General features: G+C 44.6%; 1 long non-coding RNA gene across 1 annotated transcript; it reads left to right on the top strand.

The window, feature by feature from the left end:
* Window positions 1-2,819: 2,819 nt before the first annotated feature.
* Window positions 2,820-7,121, top strand: LOC144375021 (uncharacterized). The gene is made up of 2 exons (XR_013434286.1): window positions 2,820-5,394; window positions 6,895-7,121. It is a non-coding gene; the product is annotated as an uncharacterized LOC144375021 (long non-coding RNA).
* The last annotated feature ends 2,152 nt before the right edge of the window (window positions 7,122-9,273 follow it).

Genomic DNA, 9,273 nt, shown 5'->3' with positions numbered 1-9,273 from the left:
CCCCTCTGCAGGAATGTTCCTGCTGGTGCCTGCCCAGTGCCTTACACCTCTTGACCTTCAGATCCCCTCAATGTCACCTCCCTGATAGACTCCCTGAAAGTCCCTAGGGTTCGGGCTGGGGATGTGGCTCAAGCGGTAGCGCACTCGCCTGGCATGCGTGCAGCCCGGGTTCGATCCTCAGCACCACATACCAACAAAGATGTTGTGTTTGCCGAGAACTAAAGAATAAATATTAAAAAAAAAAAAAGTCCCTAGGGTTCAATTTTTTTTTTTTGCATAGAGGTATCTTTACTTCGAAAAATCATTATCTCTGTAATAGAGAAGAGGAGGTGGAATTTATTGTGCCCAGGGCAATGAGAGAAGAGGGTGAGAGGTCCAAAAGTGGAAGAGGGAGACAGAGGGTAGAAGACTGAAATGGCCTAAAGTGATTCCTTCTTGAAATCTTGCAAAACCTTCAATGAAATTTAATAAGCTAACAAATTTTTCAAAATTTAAATTTAATTTGTTTTTAATTGTGGTAAAATATATACCCCCCATTTTTTTTTTTTTTTTTTTTTTTTGGATACTGGAGATTGAGCCTGTGGTCCTATTTTATGGAGACCTGTTAGCTCTGTCTTTTCTAAATTTCCTTCTTCTGGACCACAGGCAGCATGAGTGGGCTGGGGGAAGCTGACTGTTCATAACCAAAAGGCTGATTGTTTTCATCGGCCAAAGTGTCATCTGCTCTGGAGCCTCACTGTGACATGAAGGCCTGGCTGAGTGATTGACACTTGTTCTCTTGTGGCTTCACACGTCCCTTAGCACCTTACTGGGTGGAGCCCAACATCACAGAACATATGCTTCTCCTCTCAAAAGCTATTCCTGTGAGCTGAGGAGGGTGATGGGAAATCTTCTTCCTCTTCCAGAGCACATTTTACAAGTCATGGCATTGGATTTGACTTTTCTTTGCCAGGGCCATGCGGCTGCTTTAGACTTCCTATGTATTTGTCAAGCTTTCCCAGTATTTGTCAATGAAAATTATATTATTTGTGGCATTAGAAAAACATGTTTTTAGTCAAGCATGGAGGCACACACCTATTGTCCCAGCTATGCAGCCGGCTGAGGCAGGAGGGTCTCTTCAGCCCAAAAGTTCAGAGCCAACCTGGACAACATGATGAAACTTCATCTCAAAAGGAAAGGAGGAGTGTGTTACTACACACACACATACACACACACACACATCTTCATATTGAAATATGAACTATATTTTCATATTCAAACATGCTCTGTAAATTCAAAGCCCCATGGATCACACAAAATTCATTTGCTTAACAAAAACCAGGTGTCTCATTGACCTATAGCTGCTGATACCCCTCCTCACAAATTAGACCTGGAGAATTCTAGGCACAGCAGCATTTCTAGGGGAGCACAGCAGAGTGCTAGGGCTGGGCTGGCTGGGCTGGGTGAGCCCAGGTCCCACCGCTCATCCCCCTAGTCCTCCCTCCAGCTCCTCCCAGCCTTCCAGCATTTCCCCCTGGGGTTCAGCTGGACAAAACAATACCTATTCTTTTAGGCTCCTCTTTTCTAGACTCCAGGTGAACCAAGAGAGGTCCTGGCTGCTTTGACTTTTTGAAGCTCCTAGTATATTTGAAAATAAGAAAAATCAAAATGTCACTGGAGGAGTTCCCAGAGAGAGGGATTTTGACTCAGGACTGCTTGCTGTTAAGCCTCATTTTTTATAGATGGTTCATCAATTCATTGTTTTGGTTTTAAGCCTTCTTTTTCTTTCTTTCTTTTTTATTTTATTTATTTATTTATGGTGCTGGGTTGGAATCCATGGATGCTTTTCCACTGAGCTATACCCCAAATATCCCATCTTTTTTGTGACAGAGTCTCATAATTGCTCAGGTTGACCTCAAACTTGTGATCCTCCTGTCTCAGCCTCCTAACTGAGTAGTATTATAGGTGTGCATCACCTATATGGTGGAGTGTAACCATATAATCAATTTGGAACCCTGGTTGGCAGAATCTGCTACTTTTTTTAAAAGTTGTTAATAGACTTATTTTTATTTATCTATATGCAATGCTTAGAGTCGAACCTAGTGCCTCACACATGCCAGGCAAGCGCTCTACCACTGAGCTACACCCCAGCCAGGATCTAGGACATGAACCTTCCCATACCCTGTTAACCAGCAATCTCATTCTCACCTGTGTGCCCCAAAGAAAGGCCCACTTTGGTTCATCACTGACGTCTACCTACAGCTGTCACAGCAGCGCTATGCAAAATGTTCCCAAAGAGGGAACTAACTACCCAAGTGCCTGCTGTAACGGGATGGGTGAGGGTGGCCTACCCATGCCATGCAGTCATATAGCGTGGAAAATGGACACGCTGCGAGGGTGGGCAACGCAGATGAAGATCACAAACACGTTGAGTAAAAGAAGCCAGACCAAAAACGGCTCATAGGGTGTGGTTCATGTGAAAAGCAGGAATAGGCAACATTAATCTGTGCTTTTAGGAGACAGGATAGTGGTTACCCTTGGGAAGGTGGTGAGGCCACAGGGGCCCTGTTGATCCAGGTCTAGGATGCACAGGGGCGTTCAGTTGATCGGATTCCACCAGGTAATACCCTTCTACCATACTATCAGAATCTTTTCAAAAGGCTTTGGAGTGGGGCTCAGTGGTAGAGTGCTTACCTAGTACATGTCAAGTCCTTCTTTGGGGTTCAACCCCCAGCACATAGTGGGGAAGAAAAGAAAAAAAGAACATGTGGCTATTACCTTCAACCTGCACTCAGAGGAAGTCTTTTTTTTTTTTTTTTTTTTTTTGGTATTGGGGATTGATCCAGGAGCCACATCCCCAGCCCTTATTATTTTTTCTTTTGAGACAGGGTCTCACTAAGATGCTGAGGGCCTCCACTAAATTGCTGAGGCTGGCTTTGAACTTGCAACCCTCCTGCCTCAGCTTTCCAAGTTGCTAGGAGTACAGGCATACACCATCACACCTGACCAGGAGATCAATTTCTGATGGAAAATTGATGGATTCGCAAATTTAGGTATAGACAGGACCTCAGATATCACTCAGGGCAGAAAGCAAACATTCATGGATTAAATCCCAACTGCTTACCAGCTGAATGCCCTTAGGCAGTTTACTTAACCTCTTTTCTTCATTTTTTTTAAATGGAAGTAATAGTGGGGTTTATCATGGAGAACTGCTGTGAGAATGAAATGAGATAGGTATGGCAAACTCTTAACCAGTTCTTGGTAAATGTAAGCTCTTAATAGTATTATTATTGTCCAGGACTATAGTTATTCATTCACACAACAATAGTTAATTGAGCATGTTGTAAGAAAGCAGGATGAGCTCAGCAAAGTGGTCCATGCCTATAATCCCAGCGGCTCAGGAGTCTGAGGCAGGAGGGTCGCGAATTCAAAGCCAGCCTCAGCAACAGCGAGGTGCCAAGCAACTCAATGAGACCCTGTCTCCAAATAAAATACAAAATAGGGCTGGGGATATGGCTCAGTGGGTGAGTACCTCTGAGTTCAATCCCCAGGACCCTGCCTCCCAAAATAAGATTAAACCAGAGATTGTGGCTGATTCAGAAAATCAGCACTGTAGTTCACCGTGTCTGAAGAGTCTTTCACAGCTTTCTAAGCAGATGGCTCTGGGAGGGGCTGTTTAGGGCTGTGGGGAGTCATGTGGGGCCCATGGCCAGGCACAGGCCTCCAGCTGGGTTGCCTGTGCAGCTGAAGGGCTGGTTGTAGGTGGGGATTAGGGAAGAAAGAACAAGTGCCAGCAGCCTGGCAGAGGCCACACACACAGTGCAAGGTCATGGTCCCAAGATCTGGCCTGACCCAGGCAACTTTCCAGGCCAGAAAATCATGAAACAAAGGCTCATTACAAACACTAGGAAAGGGCCTTCACTGCAGCTGCTTCTCTCCATTTATGGGGCAATTCCACATTGATGCTTAGGGCCGGAGAAGCCCAAGGTTCAGGAAACGGATTTGGAGGAGCCTGGGCTCCTGGCCTGTTCTGGCATCAGTGGATGGAAAGAGCCCCAAAGAACTTTAGTTCTTAATTCTTCATCCATCTCTTCAGTTGAAATATAAAGATTCTTTTCAGATCTGTCCCTGAAGTGGCCCTCCAACTTTGGGACACACACAGCATTGTGTGCCTGGACATTTCCTATAGCCAAGCAAAAGCTACAGAAAGGCCCCTTTCAGTTTACTGCAAAATAAGCAGGGTTCTGTCTCAAGCCAGGGGCCCTCTGTCCCATGAGCCCCTTAACAATTCACAGACTGCGTGAGCAGTGCTCTGCCTACAGTCTATTGGACTAGGGTTTCTCAAATGCCCTTTGGCCAATGTTTTTTTTTTTTTTTAATTTATACACACCTATACAAAAAATATGTATATGTGCAAGTGTACAGGGTTTTTTTCTTTCTTCTTTTTTCTTTCCCGCATTGCGGTACTAGAGATTAAACCCAGGAGTGCTTAGCCACTGAACCACATCCCCAACCCTTTTTGTTTTTTGAGACAAGTTATGGCTAAATTGTTGAAGCTGGCCTTGAACTTGTGATCCTCCTGCCTTAATCTCCCAAATTTCAGGGATTTCAGGCATACATCACAACACCAGGCATAGATTTTTTTTTTTTTTTTTTTTTAGTACCAGGGATTGAACCCAGATGCGCTTAACCATAAAGCCACATCCCCAGCCCTCTCCCCTTCCCCTTTTGAGATAGGGTCTTGCTAAGTTGCTGAGGCTGGCTTTGAATTTCAGGCACAGATACTATTAAATCAAATATCTTTTACAAATTCAAATGCACATATACATATATCCATGTGCAGCCCTATTCTTGACTAAGATAAGTATAATTAATATTCATCAAATATGATTTGTATCAAGTAATTGACTACAAGATAATAAAAAAAAAATCTTCAGAAGGTGTGTAGAGAGCAGAATGTGGTGGCACATGCCTGTAATCCCAGCAGTTCTGTAGGCTGAGGCAGGAGGATTGAGAATTCAAAGCCAGCCTCAGCAAAACCGAGGCGCTAAGCAACTCAAATAGAAAATAGGGCTTGGGATGTGGCTCAGTTGTTGAGTGCTCCTGAATTCTCTCCCTGGTACTCCTCTCTCCCCTCAAAAAAGGTGTGCAGAGACGGAAGAAGTCACAAGAGTAATAATACCACCTTCCTTGCTTCTCCAGGCCTAAGCCTAGTAATTTCTTCTACCTGTAGATGGCAGCACTTGAGCTCCCTTTCCTGCTGTGATTGGGCTGGTTTGGGGACTTTGCCCCCAGGCACTTTTCTAGATTGCTAGGATACAGCAATGAACAGTCGAAATCCACAGCCACGTGAGTTTGCGTTCCAGTGAGGCGACTCACAAACAAGCCATGAAGCAGGTGTTCCCTGTGTGTCAGGTAGGGACAGGCAGGAGAGAGGTGCCGGAAGGGTTTCCCTAGGAAGTAGCCATTAAGTAGGGAACTGGGAACTGTAAGGGAGGGGATCATGGATATCTGGGGGAGCAGATTTTAGGCAAAGGAAACGGCAACTTCTTTGCCCATTGTTTGGCAAGAGCCAGTCCTGGTTAGACCCAGCACTCTTCCTACTGCACACCCAGGTCTGCGCAGCTGAGACTTGGCTAGAAAAAAAAAAAACATGCCCTGTGCTGCTGGCCCTGTGGAAGCTCACACCCAGATTCTCAGGGTGGAGCTGGGGAGCTAAGTGGAGCCTTTGGCTTGCTGGGGTCATTCACGCCTCCCTTTCCCCTAGATGGCCAGTGACCAGCAGCAGCTTCACCGGCTTCATGCTCAGCCAACCTCCTCACCTCCTATTTCACTGGCAAAATTCTAACCTTCAGAAGGCTCCCTTGCTAAGATCCCAATACCTTATGTACTTACCTATTTGAGTCTGTCAAATCCTTCCCCTCTGTTACCATGGGTGAGGGGAGATGTGTACTGGAGTCCAGCTCCTCTACCACTCTGGAACGTTATTCCAGAAACTCTCCCTCCCTTTGGCATTGGTCATGCTCTTCCCCCAGCCCCACCACGTCAGGCCAATCCCATCAACCTTGAACATGCTCTTCCATCTCCCATATTTTATGTTTTTTATTTTTATTTATTTATTTATTTTAACTATTTTGGTGCTGGGAACGGAACCCAGGGCCTCACACATGCTGGGCAAGTGCTCTACCACTGAGCCACACTCCCAGCCCATCAGGTGTCCCTTTCTCAGCAAGACCTCCCCCGACCTTTGTATTTAACACTGTGCCCCGCCTCATGTCCTCTTCCTGGCTTCATCTGTCTCCCCAGTGCTCCTTCCTTTCCGACATCCTCTGTAAGGTCCTACCTACTTTGTTTATTGTCTATCCTTCCTATGTGTACATACAGAAATGTATGTCCAAAGAGGACAGAAGTTTCTTCTACTTTGTGCATAGCACCTGGAGAAGGGCCCAGGCCATCACAAGTGCTTGGTAAGGTAATGTGTGCTCAGTGCAAGAAGGAATGTGCGGTGAGGACAAGGAACAGCTAAGTCACCGTGGCTGGAGCAGAGCAAACAGGGGAGTATTGGGAAATTAGGCAAAGAGGCCAGATTACAGATCTTACTCTCAGTGTGGTTCAGGACACTGCTGAAGAGTTTGGAGGTGGGAGGGACAGGATCCGATGGATGTCACTGAGATGCAGGTCTAGTTGAAAGTTTCACATAATGAGTGTGACCATGTGACAGACAGTTTTTTTTTTTAAACCTCTGTTAACTTTTGAAATTCGACTGCAGGACTAAAGGAAAGCTGTGTGTTGATAGTGGCACCTGTGATATAGGCAGGGTCAGAAGGGAATGACCTCTACCTTGGAAAGGAGCCATGTTTTACTGGTTGCTATGGACTAAATGTGTTTGCCCCATCCTAATTCATATGTTGACAGCCTACTCCTGTGGGTGATGAGGTCCTGAGAGTGCAGCTCCATGGATAGAATTAGTACCCTCATGAAAGAAGTCCTGACACCTGCCACTGTCCGAGGACAGAGCAAGAAGGTACCATCTATGAACCAGAGAGAAGCTCACGCCAGAAACCATCTTTGTTGGAGCCTTTGTCTTGGACTTCCCAGCCTCCAGTACTATGAACAATAAATTTCTGTTGTTTTTAAGCCAATCAGCCTATGGTACTCTATGATGGCAGCCTGAATGGACTAAGATATGGATAAAAACACAACCCTAAACGTTTCTCCTTCAACAAACAAATTTAAAGTTCATTTGTAAACACTTAGAACTCTCCATGCTCTGTTGACCTACTAATAAAAATATTCAGTTCAAGTTGTTTGCTTTTTAAACAACTGGTGTGTAGGTATGTACACAATTTTTTAAAGATATGACTCAAGAGGCGTTTCCAAGCACATGATACTGGTCTACGTTAAATAACTGTGGCTGGTTTCTAAGTGTTGTGTGCAGAATTTGAAAGATCTGTCTTGAGTATAAACAGTAATACTAAAACATTTGTGGTCTCCAGGCCATTTCAGTTATTTATTTCAGTTATTTATTTATTTATTGCAGTACTGGGGATGGAAACCAGAGACACTTACCACTAAGCTACATCTCCAGCCCTTTTAAAAATTATTTGAGACAGGGTCTCATTAAGTTGCTGAGGCTGGCCTCAAACTTGTGATCCTCCTGCCTCAGCATCCAAAGTCAACACCCATGGGTTACTATCTTATAAGCTTTTTTTTTTTTTTTTTTTTTCCAGGACTGGGGATTGAACCTAGGGCCTCACAACATGGTAGGGAAGTGCTCTACCACTGAGTCACACCCCAGCCCTAGAAGATTCTTTCAAGATAAAAATGCCTAATTCTAGCTGGGTAATGTGGTGCATGCCTATAATCCCAGCGACTCAGAAGACTGAGACAGGAGGATTAAGTTTAAGGCCAGCCTCAGCAATTCAGCAGACCCTCAGCAACTTAATGAGATTCTGTTTCAAAATAAAAATTTGCCAAAGGATCAGGGCTGTGGAACAGTGGTAAAGTGCGCTTGGGTTCAAGTCTAGTACAAATAAAACAAAGCAAAACTCTCCTAATTCTAGTTTAATATTTCATAGCAGTGCTTCTCAAACTTTATTGTGTACCCCACCCCCATCTTGTTAAAATGCAGATTCTGGTTCAGTAAATTGGGGCTGGGCCTGAGACTGGATTTTCAACAAGCTCCTGGGGTATTCAGACTCTACTTTTAGGTGAACCACACTTTGGATTTATGGAATTTAAAGCACTCTCATGCAAGTCATCTTATTGGTCATTGTCACCACCCTACAGACAGGATTCGCTAATACACATAGTCAACCAAGCACTGAGCATACAGATATGGTCTTTTGAACAAAATATTTATTTTTTAGTTGTAGGTGGACACAGTACCTTTATTTTATTTTTATGTGGTGCTGAGGACTGAACCCCAGGCCTTGCACATGCTAGGCAAATGCTCTACTGCTGAGCCACAAACCCAGCCCCCAGATATAGTCTTATGGGGTGGAAAACCAAACACTAAACAAAAAAGGCATGTAGACAGATAAATAAGTAATTATAGTTGACCCTCTTCGACACATATGGAGATACAACCAATAGAAGGAACAGCAACAAAAAGTTGTACATGTACTGAACATGTATGAACTTTATTTTTGCATCATTAATTCCTAAAAATAAAACCTAATGTCTATTCACATAACATTTACATTGGATTAGGCTTCATAGGTAATCTAGAGATGAGTTAAAAGTGTATGGGAGGGTGTGCCTAGGTTTATATGCAAATGATGCTATTTTATGTAAAGGACTTGAGCATCATTTATATCCACTGAAGGCAATGTCTGGAACCAAATCCCCAGTAGACACTAAGGGATGAGATGACTGTATGTAAGTGACTAGCCCTGAGCAGGAGATAAAGAGAAGGCTGAAAAAGAACAGCAGGAGGTTTTTTAAGTTCAGAGGCAGAGGGGCAAGGCTCTGGACAGACACCAGGCTGCTTCTGGAACCAAAGCGCAGGGAGGGAAGACCCCCAAATCAGGTTAGGGGAGGCAGGGCTGGTCAGGTGTAGAAGGCCCCGGTAGAGGGATGATTTCAATCTAAGTCCAGGGTATGCGTTGATGCTTTAAGTAGGGACCTGACAGGTCTGGTCTTTGCCTTAGGCTCGCTCTGCTATGTGGGAAATGAAACCTCTCCAGGGTCACATCAGAGTCGTATAGGGTGTGTCGGGACAAGCTGGGACTTGACAAGAAATCAAGACTGGTGGCCCTGGAGTCGCATGGACACACTTGGGAACCAGGAGTC

The sequence above is a fragment of the Ictidomys tridecemlineatus genome, chromosome 2 (genome assembly GCF_052094955.1).
Source record: "Ictidomys tridecemlineatus isolate mIctTri1 chromosome 2, mIctTri1.hap1, whole genome shotgun sequence".
In the NCBI taxonomy this organism is placed as follows: domain Eukaryota; kingdom Metazoa; phylum Chordata; class Mammalia; order Rodentia; family Sciuridae; genus Ictidomys; species Ictidomys tridecemlineatus.
The sequence above is the reverse complement of the archived record's forward strand: the minus strand, read 5'-3'. Positions and strand labels throughout refer to the sequence as shown.